At 37.4% G+C, this 19,657-nt stretch overlaps 1 protein-coding gene across 4 annotated transcripts in view; it reads right to left on the bottom strand.

The window, feature by feature from the left end:
• LOC103568456 (RNA-binding protein Musashi homolog Rbp6) overlaps positions 1–19,657 on the bottom strand; it is a 518,165-nt gene that overhangs the window by 217,932 nt on the left and 280,576 nt on the right. The gene's annotated exons all lie outside the window — the stretch shown is intronic.

The following is a 19,657-nucleotide window of genomic DNA, read 5'->3' as shown; positions in this document are numbered from 1 at the left end:
CTGAGGCAGTTATTGAAAATATTTACATGTTATTTATGGGCCACACATGCTACAAGATCCAAACGCGGCAATATCTACTACCCTCCTACTTGTACTACTTTCTTGTGTTTTTCTTTTTATTTTTATTTACGTTCCCTTTTGTATAACATTTATATTTTTTTATATCCGGTTTAACTCGAGGCTTTCCTTAACTTTCATTCACGACTAAATTATCCTCTGGCAGCTTAAAGAATCTACAAGACCTCTCTGTTGATTCATTTTATTTTTTGAGTCCTATTCTCGTTTCCATTTCTCCCGGAGCGGGCGGATTGAATTTTTGATGGATTCTCGTGATAGATCTCGTGGCGGAAAAAAAAATAACCATAAAAAAATCAAGGAAGAAAGAAGAGCTAAGTGATAAAGAAGCAAAACAACTTTGAGCTGTAAAAAAGCGTGAGGATTTTTCTCGATCTACTCCATCGGTAGTTGATTGTAAGCGCGTCTCATATATTTCAAACCACCGGACGGCCAAGAAAGTTACTGACTCATTCTCTTCACTTCATTCTGTCTGGATTACAAGCTCGTGGATAACGGGATGAGAGCAAAGAAAACGGATCCGCTTTGCTGAACTCATCCGATTTTTTAAAACTACTTGAGATCACAGACGTCGAGTTTATAAATTTATATTTTTATCTCACGTTTTATTCACTATGGGAATTTTAAATTCGAAAAATTTGATCTGATTTTAGTCTAATTGGACTGTATTTGATCTAGTTGATCTGTTTTTGATTTTTTATAAAAACTTTGAGCTGTTTTTGATCTGTTGTTTTAAAAAACAATGCGTTATGGGCAGACCAAATTGGATTAATTCTTGAACTTTAAAAAATTTTAGTTCTGGAAATTTGCAAGGACAAAACTAGATTAAATCATGGACATGTAATATTTTTATTTATGGACAATATCTATAAAAAATATTTTAAGTTACAGAATTGATTATGTTTTGTTTAATATTTATTTAGTGTCTTTTGTTTAAAAATGTCGGCAGTTAATGAAAGTTTGACAGCTTTATTTTTTAGTTGTTTTGGCTGAATATTTATAGTATTGAATAAAAGTATACGGAAAGAAAAAAATGGGAATTTTCCAAATTTCACATGGGGAAAATTCCTTTGTTGGTATTGTAAATTTTACTATGCCAACATGTGAATTGTTGCTATGTCACATGGTAAATTTTGCTTTGTAACATAGGAATTATTTCATCATTGACAATGTAAATTTTCCTATATCAACATTGGAAAAATAACTATGTTACATAAGAACAATTCCAATGATAGCATGGGAAAAATTCCCATGTTAAAATTGGAATCGTTCCTATGTTATCATTGGAATTGTTCCTATGTCATCATGGGAAAAATTTCCATGTTAACAAAGTAAAAATTACCATGTATATAAAAGTAAAATATTTGTAAACTGATGGTTTCAAATTTTCATAACATTAAATATGGGTCATTCGTTGATATACAAACCGTATTTAATGGCAAGATAAATGTAAGTCAAATGTATAAATCTAAAAAGAATGTCATTGCAGAACATCAATAATTATGGCACCTTCTTAATTACAGTACAATGATAGTAAAAATATTTTGTAGCTCTAATTCAAAAATAAAGATTCATAATAAATGATTCAAATTTTTGATAATTACCACAATCTTAATTTCGAAATTACGACTTTTTTACAAGTTCTATGAAAAAATTATAGGAGATATGTTTTTTATAAAATTAAATTTTGAATAATTTTTATTGCAAAAATTTTTTCATACGACCAATATTTTTGCCATAATATCAAAAATTTGACCCAATTAATTATTAATTATTATTTTTAAATTAAAGTAATAATCTTGGCCCTAATTATATAAAAAAAAGTCTGTTTTTAGTCTAAAAGTGATTTAAAACAGATTAAATATCATACGAAAATAAGTCTGACATTGGCCTGGATATGGAATAGTACAGGCGAAACAGATTAAATTCCTACATGAAACAGATACGATTTACAACCTTAAATTAAAGAAGATATTCGAAGTTATCATTTATTTCAAAACAGTTCTAATTTTTGGACCCGGGCGTATTTTTTCAAAACACAATAAATATTAGCGATATTAATTATAATGGTTCAGCCGTACAATAATTCAAGAGCAATAAATTAATAGCTGTCGATCGGACGAATGTTCGGTAACAATAGCAATTGTAGTTATCCTCTGTGTGATGTCACAAGCTACTCGCACGTATCCGTTTAATTCATTAACATGTTTGTTGCATATACGTGGATGTTAGTTTACGCGTGCAAGTCGTTCACGTCCACGTACCGAGCCTTGGGTGTGAAGCCTTCAAATGTCCACTATACACACCTACATCTATATAACTATATATGTATATATATATTGTCAAGGCAGCTATTGGTGCTGGTGAAATTAACACACGACAATGTTCACTTTCAACACAACTGCAACCCAAATGTCCCACCCCATCCTTCCCTTCGTCTCCGCCACAACCATCAGCATCACACCCTGTCACTATTATTCTGGCATTCAATGTTCATAAATAGATATTGTACACACCTCTCTATCCACTCTGCATGTTCTCATATTAAACTACAAGCTAACTAATTTAACAAAATTACATTCATATGCCCCACTAAAACATTTACTGTACATCCACTACAGCCCATAGAGCCCGCGTGTTACATGCTCGTTTTTAACAGCAAATAAATTTTTTTTCAGCTTAAAAAATTAACAAACAAAATTACAGATGAAAGTAAATAAATGTTTAAGCGGAAGTAAAATATTTTTATTTATATATTTTTCGCTTCAACGGATTTTTTAATACTTTTTTTAAATTCTGTGGTTTTAGTTGGACAAATCCGCTAGTAGGCAAGTCACGTCTCGTTAGTAGCACGTTTTCGATATTTTTACAATGTGGAGATATCACAAAATAGCGCGTGACCACGCGCGAAACCTTCCACTATATATATGATTTTTTTTTGTCCTCCATTTATTTAGTTTTCTTTTGAAATTTTTTATTTTATTTTAAAAAATTCATCGCGTGTACTTTGGGAGGTTTTTTTTTTACGATGCAACAACAGAATCGCAGTAAACGAACGTCCGCTGAATCGGCAGTCGTCCAATCAACATTAAAAACACCAAACATGACGAGCTAGCAACACTAGAGCTAAAAAAATATAGACAACTATGATGACAAGTTTCGATATTTTTTTTTTTTTATATTTTTTTTTCGCTACCTATCAATCTGGCGTGGATTTCATACCTCGCAAAATAGAATTCAAGATGTAAATAACCCGAAAGAGTGAGCGAAAGAGATGATAGAGAAAGTGTGGGAGTGATTGATTGAGTGACCGAGTGAGTAAATCGTCATCACAGTCCGCAATCCTGTTCGAAAGCCATTAGAGACTGGGCTTTACCAGCCACCAGTTAAATTGTTACATTCTGAACTCCGGGCTGTGAACTTCGGACTCTGAACTCTGTACTTGGGTCCATACACTTTAACTATGGCAACCGGTTTATATCCCATGTACATTGCTAACAATTCTGTCGATTGCGCTAACTACCTTTCTCGGTCATCCCGCAGATAACCAAACGCCGACTCTGAATCTGGTCATGTGCACTCTCCTATCAAGTTTTAATGGCGTAATATAGCGCCGGTGGATGTTGATTGTAGAATAGGCAAGCACCGTTATTTCCTATTTCCTATATCGATATATCGCACAAGTGGACTCAATAGTACGTGGCTTAATAGGAAACGCAGTAACATTTACTGGGTGAATGGTTAGTAGAAATGTTTCCGGTCGTGTCTGGCGCTTTTTCTTTTTTTTTTTTTTCTCTATCAGACCCTCTTGTCACCCAGCATTGTACGTGAATAATCTATAAAAGGCTGAGTGGCGAAGGATGGCGGCTGACGTGTCCCTTGTCTACTTGAGCACGTTCCCCTACTACTTTGTCAACCCCTTAGTTGTCATCCCTTTGGCCAGACTCACGACTTGCACCTTCACATAACTACCCTCCTTCCCCTGTCCCCACTCTTATCCCGTTCGCTTCTACCCAGGCTCCATCGTTGTTCTAGTCACGAAAGGGTGTCACGTCGGGCTGACGCGTGTATTTGTTTGCTTCATTTTGTCTCTTCATTTCTTTTCATACTCGAGTATCCAGCATCTCGTTTCCCTTCTCCTTCTTCTTACTTAAATTTGGTCCAAGTATAAAACGAAACTCAAATCTCGCAACTTGTTCACCTTACCTGAATATACAAAAAAAAAAAAAAGAACCGACTTCGATAAATTGAGGCGTCGACAGAATTTATTTTTTTTTTTTTATTATAAATTTACTTTTGTCACGCTTTTGATAACTCGCTAGATAAATAAATGTGTTGCAATATTTTCCGTTTATTTTTTTTTTATTTATCATCAAATAATCTTTTTTGCAAACGTTATTTGCTAAAAAAGATAACAAAAACATTGCCGTCGAGAGAATTTACGAGTTAAATTAAATAAATAATATTTAAAAGTAACTTCGCAAAAAAATTCACACGTTTTAATTTTATAAGAAACACCCGAGTTAGAATTCCGAGGTGTAAATATAGAGAAAATAAATTTTAAGAAATAGCTACCAGAAAAAAATAACAACTTTCGCGTCACTTTATTTTCTGGGTAAAAAGATTGTCTGAATAGACAGTATATGTAATCAAGTGGAAAAGAGTAGAGAGAGAGAGAGAGAGAGAGAGAGAGAGAGAGAGAGAGAGAGAGAGAGAGAAAGAGAAAGAGAGAAGAAGACGACGTAGGGTTGAAAATTTTCCAGACGATACGTGAGCGCCCTCTTGCTGCCGCGTTTCAGCATTAGGTGTATTTATGTAAGCGGTCTCATTGCGCGCGAACTTACAGTAAGTACTCGCAGTTACTTAACTCGACAGTTTCTACCATTGCACAAGTCGTATACTACCTTATACGCCCTTTCCTTCCCCTATTGGAGCTAGTTACGTGCGGGTACCGAGGAAGCTTTACGCGGTTTCCTACGGAATACTCATTTTCGTTCTGTCTCTTACCATATCCCATATATACATACATATATACATTGTGTAATATAACTGCTCTTTAACCAACCGCTTTATAATCCGCTTTCCTCTTTCTACTCAGACACAGCCACTGTAGTATAGCGACTCCGAGAAGCGAGCTCTCTTTCAGCTTCTCGGCGTAAAAGTAGTCAAGCTACTTATCTATTTTTTATTTTTATTTATTCGTATCTCGAGGCTGTAAATAAAAAATTTACGAGAACGAGAGGAACTTGTCTGTCATTTTTCATCTTTAGTTCAAGTGACAACAGAATTTTGATATTTTTTTTTTCTGCAGTAGATCGCTGAGGGTTAGACGTTAGGTCCTCGGTCAGAACCATTATTCTATTGTTAATCGAGTTAGGTCGACGACTAAATGCTTGGTTGAATATTCATAAAGGGCCCAACTCCTCGACCCTCCGACCTCGGACCTCTGACCAAATCCCGTGAAAAGCAAATAAATTGATGAGTGAAAAAGAATTAGTTATTTGAGGAATCCGTCATCCGGTTGGTAAAAATTTATTTGCCGAAAAATTTTGCGAACGCTTGGGACGAAGACTGATTTTCAACGTTAAAATTTATTATTATTTTTATATAAAATATAATATTTTTTCTAACCAACACTTTGGACTTAACGTCTGGTTCGTGTCGGGCCGGATGCGAAAACGCGGGCGTCCATCCGGTGACTTAGCGAGATTGCGATTTGCATAATGCAATTCAACGGGATCCCGTTTCAAGGAAAGTCAAGAGAAGAACAAGACAATTACAATGAAACTCTATGGAGCGTGCTTGCGGCTTTCGTTCGCGGCCTGAGGTCGACCAACCGGGGGTCCCTCCCCCGTCCGACCGCCCGGCGCTTTTGCGTCATGGCTTTATAAATATTCAGCTGGGTCGTTAGAGAGACGTAGTGAGATAAAAAGAGTCCAAGAACGACAGAGAAAGAACCAACTTGAATAACTATTTAAATTCATCCTCTAAACACATACACATCCACCCACACACACACGCATCCTTATGCACATGCACACATAATTACAGATCTTTATATTCCAGACAAAAATGAGTAGATTCTATTAGATTGATAAGTAAACAAAAAACTAAATTCCCATGATAATATTTACCCTCGTGATCTCATCATTTCGATCGGCTATCGTGATAATTTATTCATATAAACTTGGACCGGACCCTGGTGTAAACAGTGCGCCAACACTTGTGCGTATTAGTGGATGCAAGTCTATTCATATATATACTGGGGGCTAATTTTAATGATAACGTTTTTCAGTGCGCTCTGAAAGCCGATTGGTATTCTACGGCATTGCGGAATCATTAGGGTGATTGTAGTAGCAGAGGTGGTTGTAGAGCACCTGGTATACAGTATTCTCACGGAAATTACTGTTGGCATTTATAAAGTTTAATGACGATTTAATGAACGTTTCGCGGTATTATATTCGCAGTTCAGATTTATATCCAGACAAATATATGTCGGCTGTAAATTTGTTTTTTCGTACTGGCAAATCTTTCGGACGTGATTTTTGTAACAGGAACTAAATGGGTTTTATGAATATCGCCAAGTGTTAGAGTTAAATTTTTCGAATAATTTATAAAAATAATAATGGAATTAATAATAAAGATGGTTGCCACCTGTTGAAGCAGGAGAATTTTCGACTCGAGGGAGACAAACATTGGCTTTGAATTTTTGAAGCCGAACAATCCCTCGAATTCTTCTATATCTACAAGTAACTATACATAGAAAATAAAGGGAAAAAATAAGAGAACTTGACTTTTTGAGATTCCGCAAGTCGCAATCGAATTCCTGGGAGACCCAGTAGTAGAACTATTCATAAAAAAAAAAAAAAATCTCTAATACTCTAATAAAAATAAATTGATATAACCGTACAAGATTGTATTGAAAAGCTCTATAGACAAACAAAATGTATAAGCAAAATTGTTCTCTCAGGAAAATGGTTACCCATTTGGTAAATTAATGAAATGAATTTTTTAATAAGAATCTTGGGGTTTTAATTAAATTTATCAGGGTATAATGAATTTAGGTATGTTAACGTATTTATAAATTCACGGGGATTATCTCTGGAGATGAAAGAAATTCCAGTGAGAGGATGCACCTGCTGCGCAACGGAAACTCAGCTGGGGCCGACGTGGAAAGAAATTTAAAGTGGCTCGGCACGCGGCAAAACCTGTGGATCCATACTCTGTACTGACGTGGCATTTTCGAGGGTGAGACTATCACAAGGGGGTGAATAAAAAAGAGAGAGATAAAAAGCACTCGAGTGAGAAGGCGCTTTGAAGAAGGGAGAGATAAACACGGAATCACTTGACGCGAGAAAGTGAGTCTACATATATACCATTGAAATGGGATACAAATACTCGTATATGACTTTATATCTGCGTCACATTTAAAAAAATAACAAATGCTGACATTGGGCAATAAGATCGTTGAATTAAAATTAGAGTGTCCTTTTCATAAACATGCGAGCAAGTTTTGTAGGCACAACGTAAATTTGAGGTAATAAACAAGAAAATAAATTTAAAAGTAAAGAAGAAATAACGACAGAAGCGTCGCGACGCAGCTGCAGGTGGAATGCAATTTTCGGATTCTCGAATACGAGCCCCGTGCTCGTAAACGCTCGCATAGATTCGCATAAGGGAGGCTCGCTAACATTCTATGTGTCAGACACCCTGTCGTCCAAAGAGAATACGAGGCAAATGTTCTATTCTCAACTCCCACCCTTCCACCCTCTGTCTCGCTAAGCCCATTCTACTTTAAAGGTACGAGCGGACATTAGCGCATAACTTGGCTCCTCGCGGCAAGCTTCTTCGCATTCTCGTCCTTGTATTCTCTATCGTCCCAGCCCCATTCCCCGAATTCGGGGATGGGTTCCATCATTCGCTTTTGTAATTTTCGCTGTTTTATCTGACCACTGAGTCTTCGTCACCAGTCACCTTGTCGGGCATCTGACCTCAATAATATAAATTTCGGTACAGTTGTCTGAGCTCTTTGTTCAGACGTCTGAAAAATATTTATGAGATGATCATCGGAAAATAAATGGAAGAAATATCTGCGACGGTGCATGACGATAACGTGACCACACGACCCATTGTGCTTTTGGTTTCGAGCGATTTGGTAGAGGTGGGAGTGGTCCTAGGATTCGGTCGGGTTCAAACCCTTGACCACCCTGCAGTCGAGGGACTTTGGCCAGGCTGTTTAAGACCTTTCGAGCAGATCGCGTGCACAGAACGCATTAATAACGACGTGCTTCTACCCACCATTCGAGTTCCTTACCTGTTCTCTTTTTCTAACCTCGATCACCACCCACATCACCCACTTGCCGTAAAACTGCCTTCCATTCTATCCCTCGATCCCATCCTTCTCCTTCTTTGAGACATATAAACCAACACTCGATCCTCGTCGGCTGGTTTTAAAAGGCCCGAGACTCTCGCGAACTTAAATTTATTCGCCACTGAAACAATTTACATTTTATTTATCGCGAGTAACGCCATCGACTCAGCCTTCTTATTCTTCTTCAACGTCTTCAACACTGCTTCACAATTCACCTTTTATTTTAATTTATTTTTACTACCTTTTCTTTTTTATGTATCGTATTCTCTTTCCGTTAAACATTGAACGGCGAAAAGGGATTCTAAACTAATCGTTGGCTCGCGGGACTTAGATCGGCGTTACATGAAACTCACGATGAGAAATATAGTTTCTTTAACTTAAAAAGTCCTAGGACAAACGAATAAAGTCATTTATTCGTGTTGAAGTAGAGGGACAAAGAGAGAAATAAGAAGAGAGGGTTTAAAGTTGAGCTAAGTAATGGGGAAGTGGGTTGATTGAGAAGAAAGCTAGCCAAGAACAGCATCAATCAGTCAGCGTCGGAACGAACCAAGTGGTCAGTAGTCAGGCTTTATTTTTACTCCGGCACTCTTATACTCGGCTACACTTTTATATATACATATATATATATATATGAGAGTGTATAGCAGAAGGATACCGTAGAACGAAAGAAATAGAGTCGCACGATCGAGATTGGCTCGGGTGAAAGCGGCACGCTCGTTTCCGAGCTGACTCTTATCAGAGCATCGGGATTGTTCTTTAATTACGACTCGAGGCCAATACCCCACGGATTTTATAAACCGCATATACACAAGTTTAACTATTACTTCCGGCAATTTATTGCCTTGCCAATTAGTTCTTCAGAAGAATTCAATTTTCCGTTCTCCGATAGACAAAAAATAAAAAAGAAAAATTAATCTAGATAGATTTAAATATTTTCGGTAAACTCTGTCCTTTTTTATTCCATCGTATAAATAAAATAAAGTGGTTAGAAAATTCCCAAGAATAATATTCTACTTTATTTTATCTGGCATTTGTAGTGAGGGTTACGACAATGAAATAAAAAAAAATAAGAGGAAAGCAAGCAGTATCGTTAACAAAATCGCAAGGAAAATGCGTTGTGACGATAACCGTAAAGGGAAGTTTTCGCGGGTTATTGCGATGTGCGAACACGTGAGTTTAGTTAGCCAACAAGGAGCAGGAAGAGAAGAACAAGAACATGAACAATAAGGAGTAGAAGGAGGAGGACAAGATCGGGTGAATGGGCAAGTGGATGACAATTCTCTTTACGGTGAATTAAACGACAAAGAGTAAGAATAAAAATAGCGAGCAGACTAAGGGTCGGTATATGCCGGTTGCTGGTGGTCCTTATGGGTTGGCGGTCGTACGGGCCACTTATGCAACACTTTAAGTGGGCGTTATAGGCACAATGGAGCTGAAAGCCTTGAAACGACGAGGCATAACGCCGTTTGAGACTGGGAAAATCGTCTAAAGGATCGTAGAGTTTTCAGTGGATAAAACTCATTCTCTTGACAAATAGGTTCTGGGAATTTTTTTACCATTTTTTTTCCACAGCTATCCTGAGAAAGAGGGCTCTTGAGGCTGCTGTCAAGGGCATTTTGAATATTTGGTAAGGAGAATCTTTATCGGATGTGGAAGGAAAAGGATGCCAACTCCACATTGGATTAGTTGAGCGGGTGGCAGCCACGGCTTAATGATCACAGCTTTTTGGTGAGATTTGAAAGGAACTTGTGTGTGTTTGTGTGTCTATTTGGACTAATGTGTTGGTAAGGGAATATATAAAACAAACTTGCTGCTGTAGCATATCCCCATCATCCGAATACTCTAAATGCTCATAACACACAACATTGTCGAGGGCACAAGGAAAAGCCTTGTTAAGGCGAACGAGAATTGCGCCTGGTAAGAATGTAAATGCTTGGTCTTATCGCTAGTCTCCTACTTCTCCCACTTGTTCATCTTCTGTAGTTTCCTTTCTTTCGAAAGGACTCTCGAGACTTTCTCTTACCCCCGGCCTATCTGCTAAATCTCATTGGCTGCATTCGAGTAACGCGAGGGACGTTTCACGGTTAATGGCGTGAGAAAGAAAATTCATAGTTCGTTGAATTCCATTGGTGCCAGTAAGTGGAACGACAATAGGATGAAAAAAAAAAAAAAAAAAACAGTAAGAAGGAATATGAACAAAAAAAAAAAAAAAATAATAACGAAAGGCAAAAAAAATATCTTAACGTCGATTCTAGCGTTTTTGCGGCAATGAGAATCAAAAGCCACGAGTGCTTTTGTCGTGATAGAAAGTACTTGGATGATTGAAAAAAAAAAAAAAAAAAAAAAAATACTTTCGGCCAATTTTTCCGAGATTTCTATCGTGTTTAAAATCATTCTCTATTATTGCAATGAATTATTATTTTTATTTTAAACTTTGTGTTATTTATTTTCGCTAAATTGTGGTGATGGTTTAAAATTGCTGGGTCAGAGAAAATTTAATCAGCTGAAGATAAAAGGATACCTTTTACCGACTCTGACCTCGGAAACATTAGGGATGGTAATGGTGGTAAATACACCAATAAGCGAACAATTACAAACCCCGACAATAAACCATAATTTAATGGTAAGACCAGCCTGACTACCCATAAAAGTAAAATCAAAATTAAGCGTAAGCTTAGAAAAGTGGAATTTTCGCTGTTCCATGGGTTGCAATTTTCTTACCTTCAGAAATATCTGGCAATACTAACGCTTAATCGCGACTGTGATTAGAATAAACCTGGATGCAGGTTTTAAGCCGAATTCAACAATAAGATGATGGAAGGAATTTATCTGGAAGAAAAGAGTCGAGATGAGCGAGCGTTTATTGAACTGCCGTTGGTTTATAGACCGGATCAAATGCTCCCGTAAACCTAAGCAATTATAGCTTTTAAAGGTTATCAAGGGTGTTTTATGCTCGGAATACAAATGATCAACAAGTTAACGTCAGTGCCGAGTAAAAGACGGTTACCCACACAACCAGCATATGTTTTTACGATCCAACTGCTCGTGGAAACCTCACGGAATTCAGCATCAAGACAATGGATTTAATTCATATTAAGATCTGGAACTTAATGAGCAAGCTAAAGTTTATTAAGATTTCATCAGCTCTTATTATTCGCATTTAACTGAACTTTGCTTGGTCTTATTTTAAGTATGTGAACCAGTGTATCTGTATTCTGCAAGGAGTATTAAAGACGGTATTTAAACTTTGGAATAATACAAATTCATGACGTGTTTCGTAAGACAGCAATAACGTGCTTCAGTTTCCTGGCATAATATAAAGCGACACAAACGTTAGGTCTCGGGGCGAGCAGCGTCGATAGACGTTAGCATCGGAAGCAGCCACAAAGCTTGCGGCTTCCAGCACCCTCACTATCATCATCATCATTCTCATCAAGTTCCTGTTGTCTTGATCGAAACTATAGCCACACAATCGACATTTCCGACCGTCATAAACGATCCTCTCTATTCACCTAGTCATTTTCCAGGCTATTAAATGAAACCAAACGCATTTAGCAGCCACATGGTGATTGGTAGCCCGACACTTTAAGATTATTCGTCTTCCACCGCCATAATCGCGCTTTCAAACGCTTCGTAAAACTCCGTTAATTTAATTGCTTTTTGTTTTTCCGGTTTTTTCCATCAGCTCAGACACAATTGCCGCTGATTAGAGACCTCGCTGAGACTCTCGCCAAGAGACGATCCCCTTCCGATCCGTCACCATTAATCATCCTCGGCTGGTATAATTAACACAGGCGCAGTATTCTAATTATAAAGTTATCACCAGCGTCTCAACGGGGGATTCCCTTTGTTGCTACTTACTTCACCAGCTAAAAGTTTTCTCACGCACGAGACACACTGTTAAACCCCTTTGTCTCGGTACGCGAATGAAAGATTCATCATTGTCAACAATAGCGACATTATCCGAACCCTTTAGGCCTCGACTGGTTGTCTTAGAGTAATATCGATCGGTATATCGACCTAACTCGAGGACCTACAACCACTCAGACTATATACTGTCCTAGCTATATAGTGGCTGCTATACAATACATACTCAAACCCAAGATCACGTTGGTCCACCTAAGTGAATCCAGGCCGGTCATTCAAGGTAATTAGTGATCCGCCTAAATCACCGGACCAGTATTGGCGGTTGGCAGATAGCGTTGTAGACAGTGTTCCTATGTATGGGTGTGTATGCATTAAGTATGTATAGGTACCCTTATGTACGTTGGATCGTTGCAGAGTGACGGAGACAACATCAGAGAGTCAGTGTCATCCCTTCACTCCACTCACCCGCTTTCGGTTGTCTGTAACCTTCGCCTCAATGTGCATTGATTGGACAATAGCCAGCGGCATTCAGTTCGCTATATTCTGTTTCCACCAATTCAACAACGAGCTACTCCATACCTCAGCTGCACAACGAAGGTCTCTTTTCTCTTTCCCCTGGTTCTAATCCATCGTTATTGGCCCAGAGAAATACTCATGCGATATACTTGTCTTGGTTGCTTAAACTCATTCCTCTGCTGCCATCCACGAGGAAACTTGGGTAACTTGTCACCGCACAGATTCAATACTTGTTACGTCGTATACTGAGACTTTGACCTATACCATAATGGATACTCAAGAGCTTGCGGATGACCATTGCCCACTCGTACTACTGGTGTACTCGTGCACTAGCCAAACCACACGATCTCTGTTCGCAATTTTACCTCACACTTTATAACTCATTCCCATCACCAATTACTATACTTAAATTTACTGTTTGTCGACAATTTATTTTTAATTTTATCTACCCTACGATTCAATCAATTATATTGCTATGATTATTACTGCGGTTTAACAAATATAACAATGAGTACTTAATTTAATGAATAGGTTACATAATCTAGGGGTCAAGAATAGCCCCAGGTAGTTATAGAGGATTACCAGTGAACTAGTGACTCAGCAACAAAGACGTGATCATCATCAACGACGCAGAAGTTTATTTCAGTAAAATTAATTCGAAGAAACAAAAAAAACTGTCTCTATGCGACCCCTCTCCTCCAATCGTAAGTATGTCTACTTTTAGATAAATCGATAGCACCTATGCCCGATAAAATAAATTCGTGTAAATATTTAAACACTTAATTATCTTGCTATTTCGATCGCCCGGTACATATCAAGATCTTGAACTCTTCTGCGAATAGTCGTGTTAACTAATTAGGTTATGATTCCATCATAATAATTGAATAAATCTTTTTTTTTTTGTTGAGCATGCGTCCAGCAGAGTTTATCAAGTTGCTACTTTTATCACAGAACTCGTCGAATAAAATATTAAATTAATAAATTTTTAAGGCATTTCACAGCAAGAAAATAAATTTAAACGGATAGAATAGAATAATAATAATAAAAAGCTCTAAAAGAGAAGTTATCGTGTAGGTAATACATAAATTTTGAATTCACGGGCGTACATTTTTTACGAGACGATATGTGTACAAGCTAGTGGAAAAATATTGATGTATTTGTGTGTCTGTATATCTATATATGTTATATATATATATACATAGATATATGTATCAGTTAGGAGTTTAGTTATTTCTTATTTAAAAAACTGTGGAAGAAAAAGTTGACTGTGGAAACGTTAAGTCGTGTGATAGAGCCTCGTGTATGTGGAAGTAGAACAAAAAGTGAGAGAATGGGTATCGGTGTTTGAGAAAAATAAGAACTAGAGGAAAGAGAGTTGGGAAGTAAGAACGAAAAGAAGGAAGAGGAATAAGGTTGGCGCCCAACGTCCGATTTACCTCGAGTAACAAATTTATACGAGTTCCTTTGATTTATTGGCCGCAAGTTCAACAACGGCATCACGGTCCTCGACGCAACGGCAATGGCAACGGTAACGGGAGAGAGAGAGAAAAGTAAGAAGCACGAAGCTTCTCTCGATAGGGGAATTTATGACGTATGTACGTACCTGCATTTCAAACATGGATAGAAAGCTATCGAGGACGACAGTGCAATCTATTCTCTTTACCCATGAGTCAAAAAAATATATAAAAAAGGAGAGTGAAAAATAAAAGGCTGGGAAGAGACGGAATCAAGATTGCCTGAGATGAGAAAACGAGAGAAGACGCGCTCAGTCCGAGGATACTACGAGTTGTTATTTCAAACGCGGGCACCAAGATGCCGGTTAAGAATTAGCAAAGTAATTAAGAGGCGGGAAATGGAGCAAAATAGGACGTAGAAGCGCAGCAACTTATATCCTAGAAGTTATCCTAAAAGTTTCAGCGATTTTCCGAGCTGTAAAGAGAGTCTGCGGGCAAGGGAGAGTCTACGGAGAGCTCGAGGATATAGCAGTAGTTGCAAAAGTAAAAGGCGCGGGAGCTGACGAATTAAATGCGATAGGAGTCTTTTCGCTTCTCTGAAGATCTTGGGGCACTTCTGCTTCGCTATATCCAACCACCGCTCTTGGAGTCGTCAACCGCTCTCAAGTAAGGCCACGAGATGTCCTTTCAAAGATACGTATAACGACAACTACGGCCACAGATCTCGTAAAACTAATTTCATAATGAGATATCTTTATTCCTACGTCGGATTTAAATTCAATTAAAAAGACCAACGTATTTATTTAGCTCGTTATGGAGACTGTAATTCTTTGAAAATAAAATTTATTAATCAAACCTCCCTTCAATTATTTACTGCAACATAAAATCTTACCCATAATTATGATAATTATTATTGTAATTAAATTTGCAAAGCCAAACTTTTTGACATGGCGTATTGCTTAACGCCACATATAAGTTAATTTAGACCCACTGTTGTTAAATTGTCTAGTGTGGAGTTTGATAATAATCAGATACGGTGTACTTTATCCAGCAATACGGGAATAACTTCCGAACAGCAGTCAAGTACACAGTCTTGAAAATGAAGATTATCGTTAAACACACTCGTATCGAGCGTCAGAGACACATGGAGGCACTGTCTCACTGCCAAGTCACGCCTTCGCGGCCCGAGTAGTTTGGCTCTTGAACGGCAGGCTCTCTTAACCAACAGGAACTCATCCCCTATATGTCCCTGCCGGTGATGCTGTTACTGGTATTGCTGCTGTCCTTGTCCTCATTTCCACAATCGAAGCTCAGTTCTATCCTTTAAGATGATTTACCCAAGCAGAAGTCATCTCCGATGTGTCAGATAAACGTGCCAGTGTGTCTGTTTGTCGCTGTCGAAAAACCGATCGGTATTAAGCCCAACGGAGACCATTGGTGGCCGATCCCCTTGACAACCCACACACTCTTACAGCTAGAAGTTACTGGCGAGAAATTGAAAATGGCGCCCACCGAAAATTCAATTAGAGAGTTACTTGAATCGAGTGACGACTGGTTGGACTGATAGGGCTCGCAGTACACTCAGCACTAGGCAGTACACTCTGTTATGCCAGTTACATTTGTGCTACACAAGTGAGACAACTGCTGTAGAGAAAGCCTGAAGTGTGAGGACACAGTGAGTTCCAGAACCGGAAATGGTGCCGCGTCTTCTGATTGGCCGAGCCGAGAGGAAATCGTCTCGAGATTGGTTATTATTAGCGAGTTAACGCAGTTACCCAAACCCCACAAATTGACGACTGGCGCGAGTGCAATCATCTTCGTTATCGACCTATCCCTTGGCATTTTCGTTTAGAATCAAGAGACCCGGGACCCAGGACTACTCATTCTAAACTGACACCCCTCACTCACTTTCTCACTCTCTCTATCTCTTCTTTCACTCTCTGATTCTCATTCCTACTCGATTAACTTTCGTCAAGGGCTTCGGTAGATACCGACTAACAGCATGATTCTGCACCGGAATCGTCACTCCCTCCGTTAAGTTCGTTATCCAATTTGCACGGATTTTCCAATATATTTTCACCTAATCGTTTTTCCTAATACCATTGGACACGTGTTCCATGAATTATTAGTTGAGTTTATTTATTTACTTTTTTTTTCGTATAATAAATTGAATAGTGGGTGTTACTTGCGGAATTAAAATTAAAAAAGGAAATGAACAGGGTGAGTGTAAGCTGGTAGGCTGTAGCATGCTCGGTGAGAGAAGAAGCGTGGACGAGACCTGGTGAGAGTAGATAAGGAGCGACGTGGTAATCCTCGACGCAATATAAGTTAGCGCAGTAGACGTTACGTATTACGTAAACGTCGAGACGATGAGAGCTAAGTGTACTGGATGGGTTATACCTTGTTACGAAAAATAGTAAAAAAATTTAGATTACACACAAAAAAAAGAAATCATAAAAAATTAGGGTAACACTAGAAATCTTGATGAAAATTTTTTATCTTCATAATTCGATAAAACATTGACATTAATGGCATTTTATTTTTATAAAAGTTACTTCGTCTACATGGAAAAAACTAGAAAGTACTGATTACTGTTTTACACACTAAGCGACGAACAATATAGGAAAAAATATATTTTAACATGATTGATTCATATTAGAACAGGAGTAAGTCATTGCTTAACAACGTACTATTACTTTTTAAACAGTAACCGGTGCTGAGCTACACAGTAAATAAAATATATGACTTTTTTATAACAAATTACTAGTTTATCAGTTTGTAAAACGCATTAAAGCACACTGACAGAATACTGTTCAACTATGGAGCAAGGTTAGAATAGATCTCTACTGTCAGGGATAGTAAAGACACACATGAATTTAGTAACCGTTCTATGTCGGAATAGGACTAAGTACTGTTCTGGATGTTAATAGCGACTATTTTAACAGTAACCAGTCACGTTTCATTTACTGTGTAGCACAGCACTGTTTACTGGTTAAAAAGCAATAGTACGTGTTAAGCTATGACTCACTTCTGCTCTAATATGAATCAGTCATGTTAACATATATTTTTTCCTATATTGTTCGTCAATTACTATGCAGAACAGTAACCAGTGCTGTCTAGTTGTTTCTAAGTAGATAAAAGTTAGTGTCATTAAAATATTGTTCGAAAAAAAAAAAAAAAAAAAACAAAAGTAATATCTAGTTAAAGAAATTTTTAGAAGACTTGAAATTACTAAAAACAAATAGATTTTAAAATTAGGAATAAAATTTATATTTTTATCACAAAATTTTTATTGGCCGTCTATTCACCGGGTGATCGATTTGGCATAAAGTGGAGCTGCATTTACATGGTATTTTATTGTCTTGAAGATTGAATTTACCGAGAAAACAAAGAAAATCAGAGAATGGGAGTGGGTGGAAGAGAAACGAGACTGAGTAAGCAGGAGAATGACGGTAGAATAGGATACACGTTATTGTAACAAGGTATTTATTACATTTTCAGTGTGTATGCGCTACGAATAATATCGGTAATTGGATCTCTTATTACGTAATAACAATGGAACCTCGAGTGAGTGCGTCAAGGGGTGACGTGGTATGAATACGAGAGGGCTGGATAGATGATAAGTCGACATCGAGGAGGTACACTCCGAATAACGCAAGTCACTATTAATTAGTCGACACACAAAAAATTTTTTACAACCAAAGATCTGAATCAACACTTTACGGAATGACATTTTTTTTTAAATTATAATGATAATAAGCTTATTTAGCAGATCTTTTTCAAAATTTATAAATGTCACAGAATAAAAAAAAAAAACTAATTGGCTGTAGCTATTATCAACTAAAGCTGATAAAAAATACGTGTATTTTATTATTCAGTCTTTACACCTATCGGAACACACAAGCGCTCATAAGCGGGATGAATAATAAAAAAAGTTGAATAAAAATATTTACCCTTAAGCGTCTTTATATACAAGCATTTCTTAGAATATCAAATAAGAAAAAACTTCTCTATCACTGGCAACGTTTAATCTCCTTCTCGACGTGCAAACGTGCTATAAACGATAAAAAAAAGCGAAAAAAAAAAATAAACTCCCGTGGGGATTGAAGACTTTTTATGACGCGAGGGATCATGGAAATACACCGGGGGTTGTAGTTCCGGGTACATAAAAAAAAGACTGAAAACCACACCTTCTCTAAACCATTCCAAGGGCAATTCCGAACACGTTTCATCTACCCGGAGGATCATTTGAAAAATTGCAAGAGTTTCTTTTTAAACCTATTAAACTCACCACTACACTATTTAAAATCATGTGCTTTATGGACATAATAATTTAAAACTTAAATTATAAATATCAACTGAGTAATATACTAAGAGCATCCACAAATTCCTAATAGGTTTTTTTACCTACATTAAAAATATCAAAGACTTTTTTATCAGATAACTTATTTCCACTAATTAAATTCAACTATTTGTAAATTGCGTTCCAGCCCCTAGTAATGTAAAAAAAAAAAATAAAAGACAAATATGAGTAAAATATTTATTTAAATGATATTAGAATTGAATTTAGTAGTAATGAAGAGGATAAGGAAATAGGAAACGGGGAAGTTAATTTTCTTGGGTTGCAACCCTCATGCGTGCTCAACTACTCGCAGTGACTGCGTTCAATCGACATGTGCCCCCAGGGTCTCCATACAAGGGTGAAGGCCTCAGAGTGTGAGTGTGTGCATAGAGACGATGAAGAAGCCTCGTAATGGTGCTGTGTCGGTCTAGCCCCAGTCAGTCAGACAGCCAACCGACGTAGAAACGAAGAAGAAGACGACGCCGCGGGGTCGGGAGGTCAAGGGGGTGAGATAAATCTCAGAATTTAATATCCTTCGAGAAGGTATGTAATATCCACTAAAAGCCTTCCACAGCCTTGGCCTTACCCTCCTTCATACGTTCGTCATTCTCGGTTTCAGTCTTTCATGCCTGACGTGTCCCTACACTAGACGGAGAGGATGACGCTTATCGCTCTGGTTTTTACTGTTCATCCAGAGCCACAGTGCATGTTTTGCTGGGAATACTAATACGAAACACTATATGACTTGATTATTTGTCTCTTCCCGATTTTTTCCGACCATTCAATTTGTTATAAATTCCATCCCTTTTGTAACTAAAATAATTATCTTAATTACTGACCTGGCAAATGTTAATATCTTTGAACTCATGATCAAAAGTTACAGCAATAAGATGTTATATATATATATACACATATATATATATATATATATATATATATATATATATATATATATATATATATATTTTATTTGATGAATTTTAGTTCTCAAGACTTTGAAAAATGTCTTATCTTGAGGATTCAATTAAGACC

The sequence above is a fragment of the Microplitis demolitor genome, chromosome 2, assembly GCF_026212275.2.
Source record: "Microplitis demolitor isolate Queensland-Clemson2020A chromosome 2, iyMicDemo2.1a, whole genome shotgun sequence".
NCBI lineage: Eukaryota > Metazoa > Arthropoda > Insecta > Hymenoptera > Braconidae > Microplitis > Microplitis demolitor.
The sequence above is the reverse complement of the archived record's forward strand: the minus strand, read 5'-3'. Positions and strand labels throughout refer to the sequence as shown.